Source organism: Hirundo rustica, chromosome 13 (assembly GCF_015227805.2).
Source record: "Hirundo rustica isolate bHirRus1 chromosome 13, bHirRus1.pri.v3, whole genome shotgun sequence".
Lineage (NCBI taxonomy): Eukaryota > Metazoa > Chordata > Aves > Passeriformes > Hirundinidae > Hirundo > Hirundo rustica.
Window position 1 is genome coordinate 8374331 of NC_053462.1, and position 19633 is coordinate 8393963.

The following is a 19633-nucleotide window of genomic DNA, read 5'->3' on the forward strand; positions in this document are numbered from 1 at the left end:
AGAAGGGGAGTAGGTGGTGTTTCAGTACACGGCTGTGTAATCCTCACGGCAGCTTTGGGCTCTCCAGCAGTGTTGTGCTTCCCAGGCCTGTGTTGGATGCAGCAGGCTCATCCTGGCTGAAGATCAGCACATGGCAATTGCAGGTTCTGCAGGGGGCCCACTGAGTGCTGGCAGGATCTCGCATTTGAGGGAAGGGAAGGGGAGAGGAGTGAAGGTGCTGGCTGGGCTCTTCGGTCCCCTGGCTGCTCATACCAGTTTTGAGTCTTTCATGCTCTGCTGTGTATGAAGACATTTGCAGGGCTGAGGGATGGGGAAGGCGGTGTTCCCAGTTAATAGTGGTGCTCACAATGGTTTCACTGGAGCTGTCAGTGTTACCTGCTGGCACTGCACCTGCTTCCTACACTGCTCCCTTCTGCAGGGGCATCCATTGTAACCACGGGCCAAGGTTGCAGTGCTGTTGCAGCAGCCCAGCTGCTCATTAAAGGAAAAAGCAATTTACTCATTAGTCTTAAGAGCACTGAACTGGCTAGTGGATTTCTTCTTGACTTGGAAAATATTGGGCACTGTTAGAGCTCAAAAAACATGAGTTGCAGGATGGTTATATGGCAGTTGGTGAGTTGCTTTGCTGTGGTATGCAAAAAATCTGGTCTGGCACGTCTCACTGGAGGAATTGGTGCTGTGTCCTTTTCTGCCCATACATGCTGCAGGGTGGTACCCAAGCCTGGTAGGACGGGAGAGCCCTGTTACAAATGACTTGGCAATTGGACGGCAAAAAACCCCCCAGAGAATCACTGGAAAGAAAAAAGGTCAAGTGCATAGCATTTATTCACATAATTTCACTTCTTGTGCTCATTCTGTTTAGATAATGAAAACAAACTGCTGGGTTTCACTTCTGTTTCCCCGGCTGCTTTCTGTACCGGACTCAAGCTGGGTTATCCTTGCCAGGACAAAATGCTGTGTGGGGAGAGCAGGCACAGCTGGGAAATTATTTGCTTTCAGGTTTAAAAAGTGTCAGTGCAATTCCTTCTCAAATGCTGCCATTATTAGGAACACTTTTAAATGTTATCTTCAAACTGTTAACAATTTTCCTGTCACTAACTGAAATGAGAACAGAGTTAAAAACATAAAATCCTGATTTACTTGAAGTCAAATGCAGGAACTCTAAAAATCAACTCTGCTGAACTAACAAGATCAATTTGTTGGATTTTTTCCTCTACCTGGGCTTCGTCTATTTGTTTAATTCAAATGAGAGGTGGAAGAGAGGACCTGGCTTTCCTTGTCAGGCTTTCTTTTTCAAACAGGCTGTATTTCTGCCCAGCCTGTGGTAAGTTTCTAGCACTACAGCCTGGAACTGATACTTGCCCAGTGGCAATCTCATGGTTTCTGGATGTTCGCCCAAGCTGGTGTGTGTTGCACTTTTCTTTAAGTTAAGAATTAAACCTGTTAAAATGAGTGCTTTAATTCAGTTGGGGACACACTGGCCATGGGGATGAATGGATCTGTGGAGGTCTGTAGTAAGAGACTGCAGTGCAGGCATTGGAAAAGGCTGTGTGCAGAGAGCCACTGTGGGCATTGCAGAAAGCTTGTGCTTTCTTGATTTAATCCCTTTAATGATTCTAACCTGTGACTACAGTTCACTTGAGGGAGTTCTTGTGTTTGACCCAACCTGCTCTTTTGTTTGTCTCTGAACAGCTCAGCACATGGTGAGTAACAGCAGGAACCCCACACCCTGCTTACAGCATCTGGTGTTGTCTTTTTTTTGTTGTTATCAAATGTGGCTTATACCCTTAAGAGGTTGTGTGGGGAACAGTGGTCTGGTTCAGTCTAAGCACAGGGGAGATTTCTGTGCTGCATTGCACCTCGGGGGGACTGGACATGGCAGCCTGCTCTGCAGCCTGACACCAAAGCCAGGAGTTCTTGCTGGCACTTTTAATTTGCAATGCATAATAGTAAAAGGGCAAAACCACTTGGCTTACATCAAAGGCTGGGGAGAGAGCACTGTTTGTAGTGCGCTAGCTAATGGCTGGTTGGCTTCTTCCTTGTAGCTATTACTGTCTTCAGGAGAATCCCAGGCTGTTGTAATTAATTCTGAAACGTTAATTATGAAGCTTTATGATGAGCTCATTGGGAACTCCTAAAATACAGGCAGAGCCGTGTGGCTTCGGTGAGGAGTTGGTGCAGGTCAGACAGTGGTAACTCCTCTCTCTCTCATCACCCAACCTCCTGGCACACGGGCTGGACCCTCCTGCTCCTCTGGCTGGACACGGCTGCTTTGTGTCCCTGCCAGCCTGGGGCTTTCCCCCCTCTGCTCAGACAGAGGAGGTGCTCCCAGAGGTCCCAGCAGCCTGCCTGCTGGAGGCATGGCCCTGCTGGGATGCACCCACTGCTGTGCTGTCCCTGGCAGCATGGGCATGGCCTCTTGGTGCCAAGCACGAGCCCATGAAGGAGAGGCCATACAGGTGCTGTACGGGGTGGGTGGTGGTTAGATGACTCCCCAGTGATTCTGCTGCATGAGCGAGAACAAATTCCTCCAGTCGTATGTAAAAGAACCTTGTGAAACTGTGCTGGTGTGATCAGTGGCAGCTGGGAGCTGATGGTGCTTGACAGGCAAGGCATATGCTTGTTTGCTGATATCCAGCAGAAATTTAAATGTGGAACCTAGTTATACTGGGAGCCTTCAAGTGATGAGACTCCCTGAGCGTTTCATACCCAAGCTGGATTGGTGGTGTTTCCGGGCAGGTGCCAGTGCTGCTGAGGAGGGGCTGGATTTCTGCCGAGGCTGTGCTGGATCCACACACAATCCCATGCAAAGAAGCCCCCCTGGGCTGTGACAGGCTGTGTGACAGGCTGTGGCAGTGTCCCTGTGACAGAGGTGTGGGGCTTTTGCACAGCCACTGCCTGCTGTGGAAGCCTTGACCTGCAGTCAACCAGTCAGCAAGTGGTTTCCATCCCAAAACGCCACAGAAACCTCTGAGCTTCCTGGCTCTGAATAGTCCGTAAAATGTGCAAGGTTTGAATAGTCCCCCCCACTTTTCTTTTCTCTTTTTTCCCCCCCCTATGTGCCCTGAAGGACATTGACCTGCAGTGCCTGACTGGCAATCCCAGCCTGAGCACCCTCCTGCCAGGGCTGCTCAGCACAGGTCACTCGTGGCTTTGGCATGAAGAACCTGCCATCCTTATGTGCTCTCACTGCCAGCCCTGTAGGCAGCTCTCTGCCACAGCAGCATCACCCTTCTCCTCATCTAGAAAAAGGAAAAATAATTACTCATAAACTCTTTTGAAAGGCACAAAACAGCACAAATCTTGCCTGTGTCTGTTGTTAAAGAAAAGAAAAATCATCTGGGGTTTTTTGTATTGCCCTTTGTGATGTTCAGAGCAGAACACCTGCCACTCTGAAACCCTTCCAGGTTTCCTGGTCGCTTTTTCCAAGCAAAGTCCTGCTCCATAGGAGGAAAAGGTTAAGCGTGGGAGTGAGCAGGGCAAAAGATTATGTGAAACAGAAATCCCTGTTTGTTCTGCCATCTGCTCCGTGCTGGATCCAGGCTGTGGGTGGTTTCCCAGAGTGCCCCTGCTCCCCTTTCTGCACGGCTGGCAAAGGGCTTTGAAGTGCCCGAGCTGGCACCACCCAGCCGGGCGAGAGGCACACCCCGTTCTCCGGGGGAGCTGCCCTTTGGCAGGGTGAAGCTGGGTGCTGGGGCCTGGCCAGCAGCTGTGGGCAGCACTGGTGGCCGTGCTGGAGCTGCCACCGAGAGCCTGCTCCAGCAGAATCCGGAAAAGCCCGGACCTCAGTGCCTTTAGCACAAACTCAGTGAGTGCCAGGGCTGTCAGTGTTGGGACATCTGTGCCATCCCTGTGGGGAGCACTGGGGCAGGACAGCCGCAGCTCATGGTTCCATCACTGCAGCCATGCACCAGTGGTACAGGGTGCTCCCCGGTGAGCAGGGCAGCTTGTGCCCATGTGAGGTGCTGCCACCATCCCCACGAAGCAGCAGCGGGGCAGGCTGAGCCCCGCACAGCTCTGTGCCACGCCAACCTGCCAGTGGTGACGTGCTGAAGTGTGGGAGGACTGAGTGGCATTTATCCCTGTTTCAGGGACAGCTGGTGAAAGAAAGGTGAAATCATGTTGCCTCTTACCCCTAGAGGCCTTTTTTGCTCTGCCTCCTCCCCCCTCCTCCCCCAGCCCTCTTTTCCTGCTCTCCCCTGGTCCCCAGCCTGGCTGTGCCCGGGGCTGGGGGTTGTGCATTCCCTGATCTGCATCCCCCTCTTCCCCCTGCTCACCCTCCCCACACTCTGCTCGCTTGGGAATGTGACCTTGCTCTCTAGATTATTTACAGACAAAATATTGCTGCAGGCCTGCGGAAGGGTTTTCTGTGTTGTTTTTGCTTTTTTTAAAAAGTGACTGGATTCCACAAAAACTGAATTATTCCAAGGGCGTGGGGGCCCTGGTGGGAACGTTTTGCTCTGTTTGGGAGCAGGCTGCTGTCTCCCAAATTTGTCCCAGACCAGGACAGCTGCCTGCAGCCATCTTCCCTGGCCAGCACAGGGATGCTAGAGACTCTTAGTTTCCCCAGCTATACGGAACAATCTGTCTCTGGTTTTCTTGGAAAAACCCACCCCTTGCTTGGGGAAGGCTGCCAGGACGGGCCAGGAGCATTCACAGGGCTGTGGCACACATGTAACCAGGACCCGGGCTGCCTCCCAAGGTGTGTGTGAGCAGGCACAGAGCGCTGCCTGCGGGTTAGTGCAGATTCTGGAGTGCCTTAGGCGGCTCCCCTCCCCACACCCCTGGAGTTCTCCACTTCCCCTCACTTGGGAGCTCTTGGGTCTCCTGCTGCGCTTGCAACACAGCCTTGGTTTGCTGAGGACCTCAGACAGCGCTGTCACATCCGATCGGAAGCCGTCGTGGGCTGATTTCTCCTTTTTTTTTTGCTTTTACTGGCAGGACCAGCAGCTGCCCTTTTCCCACTGCTGACAGCTCTTCGGTCTAGCTGAACTTCTGAAAGCCTCATGGTGGTGGTTTCCCGCAGAGCAGAGCCCTCACGCCTTTGACCTTGCGGGGCTGCGGCCGCGTCCCCTTCGCGTGGCTGCTGGAGGCCACAGAGCCGTGCCCTGCACAAGTAACGAGTTGTTACGTTCCAGCAGCGCTGGGTGCTCGGGATGGGGCTGACATGGGGTCCTTGGCTGGCACGGGTTTCCTTACAAAGTCAGCATAAGCCTTCAGGTGCCTGCAGCCTAGGAGTTGTCAGGCTGCGTGCTCAGCTTTTATTTGGGAGTAAGCACTGTCAACTGAGCTAAACTTGATCACAGACAGTGAGTGCCTGTTTTGCTGTGGGAAGAGCTCTTATGCCAAAGCCCTTGGTCTGGCCTGGCATGCAGCGTGGCTTGATCTCTCTAGAGAATGAGCTGGGGCTGCTGAAGGTCTGGCAGGAGCACACTCCTCCCCACTGAAACGGGCTGCTGCCGGGAAGTTGCTCAGCAAGCCTGGCCACAGGGGTTGACCATGAAGCAGGCACTTGCAAAGCCATTCCCTGCCTGCTGCGGGGTTGGTGCCAGTCCTCTGGAGTGACTTCAGCTTTCCCAGCTTGTGGAGGTGATGGTCTCATCCAGGCCCTTGCAGAAGTGTTGATGCAAGAAGGATGCTGGGCAGTGAGAGGATGCTGAGGGGATAGAGATGGTGCCCCTCTCAGGCACCTTGATCAACCAAGTGTGTTCAGCTGGTGGTGGTTTGGAAGCCCAGTTTGCAGCAGACTCGTCTGGCTGGTGGAGTCATGGGAAGTGCTCTGGTCCTGTTTGGATACTGCTGAACTATGGAGCACTCTGGGCAAGTCATAAATAGCACACTGCTTATAAACAAGGGCAAAAATCAACAGACTTTTTTCAACAGAATTGTGAAGTTTCCCTTGTTGAGAAGCCATAGGGAAGGCTGGGACAGGAAGACAAGAGGTTTATTATTTTAGTCAAATCCTTGACTTGGCTGCAGTCAGCACATTCAGCAGTGGGGTAAAAACTCACCAGGTGAGAGGCAGAAGTACCTGCTGAGGTGAAGTGCAGAGGCAACAGATAAAGGGCATCACGGGGCTGTGCCTGTAGGGACTGCTCCTTATCTGCACACCTGCTGACTGCATTGCAAAAGCAGCCCCTGCTCACCTGTGCCTTTGGGTAGCTGGGGATTTTTCTGATTGAGCTGTAGTTTTCAAGGATGTTGCTGTTACCCTTTTTTACCACCTGGCAAAGCAGGAGGGAAGGGAGCACTAGGTCTCATGCTGCCATAAGAATGGGACCCAGTGCACCTTGCTCCAGATCTGCTCTGTGTGCATCCATGTACAGATAGTGCTGCTCCTCGCTAACAGGGTGTCTGGCACTTTGCTTCCAGCCCAGAATTAATGACTCAGCTGGCCTGAAGAGCCAAGGGTGACCAGCCCCATGCCATGCAGGGGTGCAGAGCAGCCCAGGCGGGTTCCACCTGAGGAAAGGGTCCAGTGAGGTTGCTGCCGAGCACTCTCCATAGTGTCAGGCTAGCAGTGTCCCTGTTCCTTCAGTGTAAGCCTGGAGCTTTCCTGGGCACTCTTGCCCCCTTCAATAGGAAATTTGGCGTCCTGAGCTAAGCATCTTCTCTACTTGGGTGTCCCAAATGGTTAACAATCCCAGCAGCAATGGATGGGTGGTGAGGAGATTGATTGCCTCCTGCAAGGTACATAAAGTCTCGCTCTTCTGCAGAAACACAACACTTGTTCAACCAGGTAAATAACTGGTTTTAAATCCCCTCTTGCAGCAGCTGACCCTACACGTGTTTATCCAAGTGACTGGAGCTGTGCCAGTCTCTCTGGTAAGTGACCTTTCCCGAATTTTTCTTTTCAAGTTGACATTTAAGAAGGGGGGGAAAAGTCACAGCAACAAACGGTGTTTTAACAGTGATAAAGCTTTACCCGTCAACAAAGCCAGGAAAGCCACGCTGGAGCCTGTGCTGGTGGCTCTGCCATCCCGGCCGGAGTCCATATGGACAGCACTGGCTCATGTTTCCTGACCTGCTTGGGTCTGCATGAACCTGCTTCTGCAGTATCCGTGGGCTGCTCCTGCTGCCTGGGCTGGGCTGGATAGTCCTTCAGCTCCTGGGAAAGGCTCCTGGGTGCAATTAAGTCTAAGGCAGCTGCTGGCAGCTGGAGGCACTCAAAGTATTAGTTCATTACTGCAATTCAAATGAGGAAGAGTCTTAAATCTCTGAGAAGAATCTAGGTTTGGCAGGCAGTGGAGTTCTCAGCTTATTGGGAAAATGCCTTGGACAATTTTTGTAAATGTTCTGCTGTGTGCTCAGGGAAGTAAAATTTACCCCTAGTTTCCATGTTCATTGGTTCTCAGCTTCAGCGCTGCCATGACTCAGCCCTTGCTCCTGACAGTGCTCCCACACAGGTATTTAGGCTCCAAAGCTTTGGAGGAGGTTTACGTTTTGGCCCAGGTGCCCTGTACATGAGCTCCTCTGCCAGGCTGGAAGTCCCAAGGGCTTCAACAGAAGGCTGCTCAGCACATTTGGGTTCCCCAAATCCTGCTCTCCCCGCATCCTGGCAGATGCCATACCTCCAGCGTGCCGCCTGTCAGCCACTCCCATCTCCACTGGGCTCTGCAGGATCTCTTGGGTGCTCCTGCCTTCTCCATCTGCAAAGCACCCACAGCCCTCCTGGCCTGCCCCTTCAGCCCTTCCCCAGGCTTTTGGCTTAGTTTCAGAAGGTGAGCAGAACCGGGAGCAGCGATGGCTGTGGTGTCTCCCTGCAATCCTCCCTTCCATCTCCCCTCCGCAGAGTGCTGCTCGAGATGGGCCAGCCTGGGGCCATGCCTGCACAGTCCTGCCTTGAGAAGAGAAACTGAAACAAAGACTTCCCGGCCGGTTGTGTTTCCTGTAGCATGAGGGACTCTAGATTCCTGGAAGCCATGGCATCAGGGTTCTGCTGGACCTGGGTGCTTTCCTGGTATTTCTTGCAGATGTCCTGATGGGAGTGGCTGCAGAAAGGCAGGAGGCAAGGAGGGGATGGGGGCAGTGCTGCAGTCAGACAGGGACGTGCTGCTGGCTCAGGGTGACCCTGGGCAGCTACATGCCAGAGAGCTGTGGGCTGACAGCAACCTGTGCTTTCAGAAAGCCACTGTTTTGTGACAAGTCTCAGTTGAGAAACACCTTAGTGCCTCTGTCGAAAGAGACCTGATAGATACACTTGGCTTTGTTGTTATGCTGGTTCTTGGATTTAATCTATGCTAGAGGAAAAAACAATAACAAAAACGCCCAGGTAGGTGGAACAGTAAAGAGGCTTTTAGTGAACTGGTAGCCAAGCCTTGCCTTTGCTGACCCAGTCACTGTGCAGACCCAGTTCCACAGGTGTGGCACCACAGCCCCCAAGCTCACAGAGCCCCTCTTAGGGGTGTCCATCTGCCACAGCTCTCCCCACTCTGTGCTGTCCCCAGGAGGGCTATAGCCCTGAACATTAATGTGAGGCAGATGAGCTGGGCTGTTACTGAGTGTTGCTCATGTGAGGCTCTGTGGTTGCTTGGCAGTGATGGCAACTTTGGAAACTCATGCACTACGTTATCTTCAGCCTGCTGTGGCAAGAATGCCTCATTTTGCTTCTGCTCATAGCCAGCCCTGATGTTGACTGGCTGCAGGGTCAGTACGTGAGCTCTGGAGCGGGACAGCCTGTATCCGGAGCCTTCCTTCCTCTGTGATAACGTCAGTGCTGGAAGCAGGCGGCTATTTTGGTCCCAGGAATGCCAGCGGATGATTTCACTTTTGTTTCGTACCCGATAACCTTTCCCATCACAATGAGAGACGACGTCCGCGCTCGCTACGCTTCCGTGTGCGAGGGGAAAGCCATTCAAGCGCCTCTGCAGGGGAAAAGAAAGAGCCAGGTTAAAAATAGCTTCTGATTGTCCATGGAGCCTGGGCAAAGGAAGGGCAAAAGCCTTTCCTTGTTCCACTGCCCGGTCCCATACACTGGGAGCAGCTTTTCTGGCCGAGCCGGGCCATGGGGACAGCGACCGTGGGAATATCTGGTGTGCTGGCTCTGCGTCAGCCTCATGGGGGTGGGAAGGTCTGTGAGAGACTTTCTTTTCTGTGCAGAGTTGTCCCAATGTGGGGCTCCAGGAGTGCTACAGACATCTGCTTTGCTTGTCACCTGCATGTCTCTACCCCTCCTGCCCTTCTCCTAGTCCTTTCTCTACTGGGTTTTGTGGCTGGATGCTTGGTCAGGAGCTTGGCGAGACAAACTCGCCCCAGGCCCCAGGCGAGATAAGTCTCGTCAAACCCAAATTGCTAAAGCTCAGCTCCAATTTTTGTTTCCTGTGGGGAAGGAGTTGGCAAAAGTAACTTGTTTTTTTTTAAGCTTTCAGCCTTTGACTTCCCACGAACTGCTGACCCATCATGTGACGGGGCCGCGGTGGGGCCGCTGCCGCGAGACGCGGTATCGGCACTTATCAGCCTGGTGCTCGTGCGGGGAAGGGTCCCCAGCTGCCCCCGGTCCCGAGTGTGCTGGGGCGCTGGCAGCACCCGGCTCCAGCCTCTGGGAGAGGGCAAACCCCATGTGCTGTCAGAGGGAGGGCAGCGGGGTTACACCAGACCCCATCCCTTATGGAGAGATGCTTCCCTGCTCCCCCAGAGCCACTGCTCCCTCGTGCCCACCCCGGCCTTCAGAGCACAGCGCAGGCCTTTTTGCAGGCTCTCAGACCTGGGATTCTGTCTGACCCTTTGCTCAGTGGGAGGTTTCTGCTTAGTTCCCCAGCACATGACTTAGAGGGTGGCTCCAAACTGCTCTTGCTCTTCCTGAGTTGGAGCCTGTTTACAAAACAGTGGCTGAAAGCTGCTATTTATCCTTACCTACACATCACATTCAGAGTTGCTAAATAGGCAAGCCCAAAATGAAAGTCATCTGGGTCTTCTTTAATTAGAATAAAATCCTGATGAATCATGAGGTTCTGTACCTCAAGGATGCACCAGGAATTGACTTTGGCTGCAGACACCAAGGTACAGCAGTCAGCAGAGCCGGCTCGCTGCCTTGACATCTGCTGGAAAGACTTGTTTTTCCCTCCCGAGTCACATGCTAGCTTGTGATCTGATCATGAGATACAAAGGATAACCTTCCAATATTTACTCTTCTCATCTGCAATTTCAAAAGGCAGAGGAAAAGAACAAAAAGCAGCATAAGGGAGGAAAACACAAGCCCCCTTTCCTCATTTGGTTAGTGTTGCTGGAGGTGCTGTGCTTGTTGCTGGGACAGGGCAGGAGCCTGGCTGCAGCGCCACGGGCTGTGCTTGTGCCTGCTGTGGCCATAATGGAGCAGTGTGGGCAGAGCAGTGGTGTGTTCAGCCACGTGGACGTCCTCCCCTCCAGTGCCACCACACCTGTGTGCCAGCAGAGGTGGGCAGGGGCTGCCTGTCCCAGGGTGACCTGCACGGGCACAGGCAGGGGAAGCCTGTCCTCCCCCAGGGCTGCCCAGCACTGGCCCTGTGCCATCCTTCAGCATTCAACTTGCACGTTTTATTATAAATGTCAAAGTGACATTTTTTTATAACAATATCCTAATGTAGTCAGCCAGGCAGGTGGAGTTACTTGTACGTGCTCGAGTCCAAAGGTTTATAGCAAGCCCAGCTGCAAGATTAAACCAGAATCACCCTTGAATAAAATCCCCTATATAATCTTTGGGGAATTTTTGCTACTGCAGCTTGGGTATGTTTACTTCTGTGAGCTGATGCCTATCAAGGACCAAAAACCCCCAGAACCACATCATGGTGCCACAGGGGCGGTTTGGGACATTTCCTTTCAGGCTGATGAAGGCTTTGAGGGAGCTCCTGCTGTAGGGAGAGCAGGACAAAGCAGTGGGGCAGGGCTGTTTGCTTGCTGAGCCAGAGGGGTGTGTGCCTTTGAGTACCAAATCTGCCACAGGCTGCATGCGTGCAGCAAACCTGAATTGCATGTAGAGTGGGATTGCTCTGGGAATGGCAGGCTGGGATCAGCAGTCCGTGTCTGTCTTTGCCAGACTGTGGAAGGGGAGATGCTCCAGGCAAAGCCAAAAGGGCTGTGCCCGTGTGTGACACATGGTGTGTCCGCCTGACACAGAGTGAGGAACACCACCGCAGCTGGCCTGGAAAGCAGTAGCTGCTTGGAGGAACAAGAAGGGGTGGATGTCACTGGGGAGAAGCAGCCAGTACAGACTGAGGGACGAGAGCAGCACCTGGCCACAGCCTGGCCACAGCCTGGCCACAGCCTGGCCACAGCTATTCTGGTGTGACGGGGCCAAGTACCACGGTGTTTCCAGTAAAAACACCCACTGGTGTCAGGTGGGGAGGGAGGGAGGAGGAGGGGCTCAGTGGGGAGAGACCTCACCTAAGAGGGAGGGCACGAAGGGAGGGTGCCTGCTGGGTGCCTTTGATGTGGTGAAGGGTGGTTAGTGCCAGGCAGGTAGAGCCCAATGGCGCAGGGAGCACGGCTGAAGGGTGGATGGAACCAGCCTGCGAGGCTCAGCTGGCCCCTGTGCCTTTGACAGGACCACCGCATTCATGAGAGAGGCTTTGGACAGCTGGGACTTGATACGGTCCCTGCACACAAAGCTGGGGAAATGTGAGCAGGAGGTGATTTTCAATTAAAACCCAAAGTATCTGTGATTAAAGGCTGTCTCTAGTAGGTGTGGTTATTTCTGATTTCAGGTTTTGGGAAGTCTTGAAACTGTTTAAGTCCAAGTTGTGTTTCTCCTGCTGTTACAGGAGCTTCACATTGCAGTGTCCTAACCTGTCCTCCCATGTCCGCACTTAGCTCAAAGATCCATTTTTTTCTGAAAAGTAAACCACTCTCTTTCCGTGGGCAAATGTTTCTGTGGCCTCTGCTGCAGCACTAGCCAGAGATAATTAGGAGGGCTGTGACGGGCTGATGAGGGGTTTGGTGTGGACTCATCTCTGGGCCATGTGGGACAGCAGCGTATCTGCCTCTGGCACACGGCACTTGGAAGGCATTTGGATTTTATGGACCTGGTTGACCTGTCACTGTGCCCCAGAGGCATTTCTGAGCACTGTGGTTTCCTGGTTCACTGGCCTTTTGCCTGCCTCTATGAAAATTAGAGCAGGCCTGACCCAGAAAGCTGGATGCAGAAGTGATCAATAGTGATGGTAATTGGCCAACAGCACTGCCTGGCTCTTGGTGTCTTAGTCCCAAAAGAAATAAATGCATTCAGAAAACATGTAGGTGTTCTGGCTCCTGTGGCTGCCTTATGAGCTGGAGGAGGCTTCAGCCTCTGGTCCAAGGCTTGTGGAAGGTTGAGTCTACCATGCCCCATCCCTGGTGAATGACTTTGGTCCTTCTGGTCCCCGTTCCCAGTGACAGTGGTTCTCCAGCAGGTTTTGCTCTCTGAAGTGTTTGATCTGCAGCAGGAGAGTGCCGAAGGCTCAGGTGAGGGCTGACAGCAGGGCAGGTGCCATGGGAGGGGAACACAGCAGCTCTGCCTGTGATCCCACCAGTGAGTGCCTGGGGAAGGAGATGCATTTGCTCATCCCTGAGGGCATTGTAGACACTTGCTCCTGGACAAGAAAGTACTCCCCATCCTTAAAGAAATAAACAAATCCTAAAGATCATCCTTTCGGAGCAGTCCCCTCCTGCCTGCTGTGTCCCTAGAGGACAACAAGGGCTTTGTAACTGCTCAGGGCTCTCGGGAACCAAAACAACCATGGTATGAGCTCAGCGGCTGTAAATCAGCGGGCTCCACCGGCTCTAGTGCTGCGTAAATTCAGTGCCAATTGCTTTGATCTCAGATGCTTTTATTTCATACCCTCTGCAGAGATAGACACAAGGTCACACTAATGGCTGATACATGAAAAACTTATGTGGCCTTTATTGATTTTGGAGTGATTAATGAGTCAAAGGGAAGGACAGTGATCCGTGTGCATGAACGGTGCCTGGGAATGAGCAAGGCTGACCAGGGTGGCCTTTTAATTCCATAATCGAGCCTGTGTCCAGCTGCTGAGGGGTAGCAGCATTGCTCTCACAGGCGTCTGTGCACTGGGCAAACACCTGTGTGTACGCAGTGCCTGCGCCTCGCTTCTGCTTTTCGCTGTCCCTTTTCAAAGGGGATCAAAAATAGCCAGACCTAAAGTCTCGCTGTAGCTTTGTTGACAAAGCCTCTTGAAGCTTTTCTGCTGCTATCCCAGGTGGTCCAAGAGGAGAGGCCTGGGAGAGGTAAAGCACAGTGCCTTGCCCGGCCTCACGTCAGGCAGCAGAGCACCCACAGGAGGCATCCCCCAGCTTTGGCCCTCTGTCACCAGCATGTGAGCTCAGTGAAGGAGCTTCAAAGCTGGCTGCTGTGATGAGCCTTGCAGACAATGGGTTTTGAGTTGCTTTTCCACTCCCTCAAGCATGTGCAACTTCCTGGAGGCTGCTGAGCTGTGGCGGGGTGATCACCCTCCTTCCACAGCCGCCATCCCAGTGCACCTTGTGGATGGGGTCCACAAGCCCCGGGTTGCTCTGAGCTACACATTCAGCTGGAAATTGATGCAAGCGGAAGTCATCCTAATTTTTGAGGGGAACATCAGGCCCAGCTTGAAGGATCTGGGCAGCGGTTATGCAACTTTCCTTTTCGGTATTTGAAGAAACTTCCCCCTCCTGGTTGTTCCAGTTTTGTGATCATGACTTAAGTCATAATATTGCTACCAGAGTTCATTATGCTGGGCTCACTGCTTTCACATGGGCTGTCTTGCTGAGTGGGTCAGAGACCTGCTGCATCTCTTAGGGCCAGAGGACTTGCCACAGCTAGGGATTCATTTGTGCTGGCACTGCTGGTTATTTTTTTCTCTCTTGCCATTTTCTGATGACTGTTCCTGTGTACACTGAACTATGTCCATGTCCTCCAGCTCCCCGGCCTGACCTCCAGAGCTCTACTCCAGCCCCCGGTGCTGTGGCAGAGTGAGGTCCCAGCGTGTTGGGGAGCACTGCCCTAATGGAAGGGCACAGGAAAACATTCCCAGTGGCACAGGGAGATGACAATGCCCACCCTGCCAGCGGCTGTAGTGCAGTGCCCACACTCCTCCCTTTGCTTTGCCCACCACCAGCAGAGACACTGACCGGCCCCACATGCCCCTGTTCCCACTCAGGGGTGGCCACAGGCTGTTGGCTCCCTCCAAGGGAAACTTAGGGGACACAGGGTGTTGGACCCAGCATGGTCCCTGTGACCATGGCACAGCAGGAGAGGGCGGGGAGCATCACGGCGAGGCACACAGAAAAACACTGTGTGCTCCCAAGTTAGCTACCAGGCCAGGTTGGTTTTCCTGTTTACTCCCTAAGTGGAAAATAGGAAAGGAGTGAAAAACCTCATCCCCTTGGCTATATAAAGGTCTTGTTGTGTGGGCACAGAAATTTTACCTTCTTTTCATTTTTTGCCTTGGTGTTACCAGGTGTGTGGCGTGTGCTGTAGTGTCAGTAAAGCAAATAAAAGAGGATGCTGGGAGCAGCAGCTCCTCTGCAGGAGACGTTTCCTTTCAGACAGAGAACTCGACTCCTTCTGCGATCTGCCGGCCAGCGACTGTATTGGGGTTCTGCAAAGCATGAGGGTCACAGAGGGTCAGGCAGGCCTTGTGTTTGCTGTGCTGGGGACACACAGAGCCCCAGGTACACCTGGCACTCCCAGCTGATGGCTGCTCACATCCCAAAAAAAGGGCAAAAGGTGAAGAAACCACATTATCCCTACAGCAATTGGTGGGTAGGTAGCCATGGGAAGGTTGGCTGGCAGGCATGGCCAGCAGGAGCGAGAGGTCGGGGCAGATAAGACATTGCCACGCCAGGAAACTGTTTTGAGTTTACAGCATCAGGATGTGTTATGGGGATCTTAAACCCTGTGATCCCAGAAATGTTGCTAAACCTTGTTTGCCTTGGATTGTTTGTCCAAAAAGATACCAAGAGATGAACTCTTTCTTCCCTTCGTAGTTGCGCATATTCTTATCTGAACCCTCCCAGGTGTCCTAGAGACTTCTCAAAGAGATAACATGGAGATAATTACCAAGCAAAAAAGAAGTCCAAGAGCAGCTATTTCTGAGCTCTGCTGGGGAATAGCACCGGTTTCTTGCCCGGCTTTGGTCATCCTTATTTGTCACAAAGAGAAGGACAGGACGCCCAGAGGTGTTCAAGCCTTGCTTAGGCAGCGATTGACCTCTCTTGCTTCCTTACTCCTCTGGGATTGCTGAAGCTGTTTTGAGGAGTAAAGTCTCAAGCTGCTTTAGCTAATTACTAGAAAATATTGCTGCATGAGAGCTGCAGCCTGTGGCTCAGCTGTCCAGCTGCCTAGGCCAGTGGGGTTTGACTGTCCCACCAAAGGGTGTTTTTGGTGTGTATGTTGTGGGTCTGTGGGTCCCCTTCAGGCAAGGGGCTTGCTGATAGATCTGGTGATAGTTTTACTTCACACGGTTTGTGGCTTCTCACTTGAGAGAGGAGCATCTAATCATCTCACCACAGACTTAGAAAAGTATGTGCAAATGTAAAAAGGATCTTCCAAACATAGTATTTCCTTTAAAATTCAGTTCAGTGTCTATGTCTGACTAGTCTTCCCATAACATTTACTGCCTGTCCAGTTCTGGGGTCAGGACCTGGATTCTGTGTTAATTATGGTTGTTTCATCCAGTTCATTGATTAAAAATGTGACATTTCAAAGAGAGAAGAAAAAATTCTTGTCTGACAGAGTGTCTCCCTGATGCTGGTTCATAGCTTAGATATGGTTTTCAGAGCTATGAGTTGGCCAGGTTTTGCCACTGTTTTTATGTGCTACGTGACCTTTTGTGTCATTCTGGTTCTCAGTCAAAACGTAATACCGAGTAAGAGCTGTACCAAATGTGAGCATCTGTGTCAGTGCCATAGCAAGTTACTGTGACCAGATCTATTTTCTCCAAATTTTTCTTGATTAGCAAAATAAACTGTTTAAGGGAGTAGAGAGCTAAATTAATCAAGCCATGCCTTGGCTCTGGGTCATGGTGATTTGCCTCTAGCATTGTCCTGTTTAATCCTTCAAAATACTGGCTTCTCAGCTTTCTTTTGGATGAGTCCCTCAGCAGCTGGAGCTAGGGCAGGACACACATCCACTCTCCGTGCCATTGGGGTGTCCTCAGTTAGTCCTCCAGGTGCAACGTGTATTTTAGAAGTTAATGAAAGGGGAGGTGAAGGGTACTTCAGTGTCAGGTTTTCCCAAGTAAAGCAAACTAATGGGGCAAATGAACACTTCATTACCCCACTGTAGCGATTTTATTAATGCAGACCAGTTCACAGCCAGTAAGGACACGCTGTCAAAGCAAATCGATTTTTTCTATTGTTTTGCTCACCCACTGCGAGGCTTTGGGCACTGCCAGCAGGGCTTGTCCCTGGCTCGTGAGTGCACCCTTTGCTTCCCAGCACTCAGCCCCACACACCTCTGGAGTTCCTTGCTGGCCTGGCTGCAGGGCTCTGCCCACGGCGGAGCCACGGCCGTGCTCCCGAGGGACGGGGGCACTCATGGCACAGGTCACCCCGGGAGCAGGCCCAGAGGGAGCCCAGCAGCAGCAGGAGGTGGCCACGGGCTGGTGTGGCTGGCAGGGCTCACCCCGTGCCCTGGGAGCACGGGGACAGGCATGAGGCAGTTACAGCCCTCGGCCTGACTCTGCCAAACCTCACATCGATGGTCTGTGTGCAGAGGCTGCCCCAGTTCGTCCGGGGGTTACCACACATTTTTGTCATGCTTGCAAAATGCCGTTACCACAAATTGCAAAAACCAACCTCATCCTCATCTGATCAGAGCGAAACCAGCACAGCTCTGCACGACGTCTCCGGCATGTCCGGTCCTCTGCGTGCTCCTGCAGTCATACAGCTATTGCTCAGACACGCTTTCATTTGCTGCTTTAGGATTTTGGTTTTTTCCACTGCAGACTTCGTGGCCTGTGAAAATGGCTGGTGACCACTGCAGCCAGGGTGCTTGCTGCCACAGTTACTGGCCACGGCACTGCCTTTTGCTCAGGGCTGATGTGGCCTTTCCGTGCACAGATGGCTGCGGTACAGCTGAAGGTGTCGGGGAGCCTCTGTTGGGCTCTTTCTGAGCGGAACATCGGGGCTGCCACCAGCATCCTGCGGACAGAAGCGTGGCTGGGACTGGCTGAGAAGCCCACCCCAGGCTCTTCATTCCCTGTCCCACCAGGTGGGCAGCACCTCCTCGGGTGACCCTGTCCTGACAGGGCAAAGCGAGCAGGGCAGCCGCTATCTCCCCACTGCCAGCACCCAGCTTCCACCTGACAGCTCCTTCCACCCCAGCAGCTCCTCCTGACCTCGCCCTGGTCGCTGCAGTGGGACAACCATGTGGATGAACGAGGGGCTGCAGCACGCAGGCGCTCTGGGAGACTCTGGGTATTCCCAGGAGCAGAGCTGCTGGTAAATGTAATATATTTAACAATTACTACAAGTCCTGGAGGCTCTTTAACGTGTGTGGAGAGCAGCTTACCAGCACCAGCCCTCATGACAGGCCACTTGCCGGGTTGTGGGGTGGCTGGTGCACATGCAAAGTGTTGGGGAGCACTCCCAATTTCTTTCACTAGAGCTTACCAGGTGGGTTTGGCTGCGAGCCAAGCTGGAGCTCAGCCCCTTCCAGAGCCTGATGGCAATGCTCTGGGTGGGGCTGGGCAGTCCATGGGCGCTGGGAAGAACTCAGGTCACAGGCACAAAAAATGAGGGCTGTCACAAGGCGCTGTAATGAACTGCAGCCCTACGCTAGAGCCGTGCTCTGCCTGCACCTGTGAAATGCAGCAGGGGCAGAATTACCCCATCAGTCCCACTGCCACCAGAGTGGCAGGGTGTCTGTGCAGAGCCATCAGCTGGGGACACACAGGGCCACAGTTCTTTGCCTTAGAGTGCCATATCGTATCCTGGGATCATATGGTTCATTTTGCACCAGTAATCAAGTGACTCCAAAAGTCAGGGCATGGAAGTTCTTTGGCAATGCTAAAAGCAAAATGTAAGAAAAAAGTCCTCCTTCCCTTACTCCATAAAACTTCAACACTGTGCAGATGATCTAAAACTTTTTTGAAGTGCTAAAGGCTGTCTGGATTGTGTTTTGTATTGGGTACAGGGATCTCCAGCATCTAAAATAGATGAGACACTTCCAAGAGGAGCTTTTATGTCTTTCCAGACAAGAGATACAGGACATACAGCAGAACCCTGCTATTGTTGGAGGCTGGCTGTAGGAAAAGCAATTGCAAATGGCCAGTCTTGGTATTCTGCTGTGCTTTGTACTTAAAAGTATGTGTTTTATCATGACAGGTGAGGAGAAGATGAACTTTAAAGGCTTACTTTGCTCTAGCAGGAGGCTTCCAGGAGGTTGTCTGACTTGACTCCAGCCCACTCCATTGTGCTGGTCCTATCCCTCCCAAATTCTTATTTTTCCTGTTTTGCAGGCTCTAAGATATTAGCCACTTTCAGTAAGATCATTTTCCAAAGGGCTTTAGAGCCTTGCCTGCGTGTCTTTGGCACTATCCTTTGGCACGGCAGGCTGATATTCCTGCTTTGAGCCCAAATAAGTTTGCGGGATGCAGCACAAGCTTTCTGGGGTGCTGGACTTGTCAAAGCCCGGCTTCACCCCCCTGCCTGAGCTGGGCTTTGCCACGGCTTGGGTGTTCCAGGCCTTGGACTAAAGGGTGAGGGGACACATCACACAGGGCAGGGACAAACCAACACTGCTCCGACAATCAGCATTTCTAAATGAGCACTGGGCTAATCATCACGGCTCGTATTTCCATTCCCACCTGTCACCTATGTCAGCTCACTTATGGGGACACCAGAAGGCAACTAAATTAGGAGAGCGCTTTGGTATTGCACGGCAGCTGGAGCAGCAGCTGAGTGAGGGAGTTACAAGGCTTCAAACACCTCCACTCTTGGCAGCGCTGCCCTGCGGGGGTGAGACACGTCCCCCCGAGATCGGGCTCCCCAGCAGCACGGCTTCCCGCGGGCTCAGCAGCCGCCTGGCCCTCCATCCCTGCCTCCCTCCATCCCTGCCTCCTTCCGTCCCTGCCTCCCTCCATCGCCGCCTCCCTCCATCGCCGCCTCCCTCCATCGCCGCCTCCCTCCCTCCGTCCCTGCCTCCCTCCATCCCTGCCTCCCTCCATCGCCGCCTCCCTCCATCCCTGCCTCCTTCTGTCCCTGCCTCCTTCTGTCCCTGCCTCCCTCCATCGCCGCCTCCCTCCATCGCCGCCTCCCTCCATCGCCGCCTCCCTCCATCGCCGCCTCCCTCCCTCCATCCCTGCCTCCCTCCATCGCCGCCTCCCTCCATCGCCGCCTCCCTCCATCGCCGCCTCCCTCCGTCCCTCCCCGGTGCGGCCGGGGCTGCTGCGGGGCTCCGGCTCCCCGCGGCGGCCGCAGCGTGCGCAGCTGCTGGGGGCGAGCAGGGCCGGTCCTTCCCGGGGAGCCGCAACAAGCAGCGCCAGCTGCGGCAGAGGCGATTTGCAGAGACGTACGCTCGGAATGTATCTAGGTGAACATAGGTGAACACGTATGGCCGTGGGTGTGCGTACACACACAGCGCTGCGCGTGTCTCTGTGTACATTTATGTCTGTATGGATGGGTGTATAAACACACACGGCTATATAAACGCGCATAAATTCTAGACGTGTGTGAATAT

The 19633-nt window shown here is 53.1% G+C and overlaps 1 long non-coding RNA gene across 1 annotated transcript; it reads left to right on the forward strand.

Moving 5' to 3' along the window:
• The first annotated feature begins 6304 nt into the window (after positions 1-6304).
• On the forward strand, positions 6305-9204 carry LOC120758854 (uncharacterized). Its single transcript, XR_005703033.2, has 3 exons — positions 6305-6690; positions 6772-6825; positions 7793-9204. It is a non-coding gene; the product is annotated as an uncharacterized LOC120758854 (long non-coding RNA).
• Positions 9205-19633: the final 10429 nt, after the last annotated feature.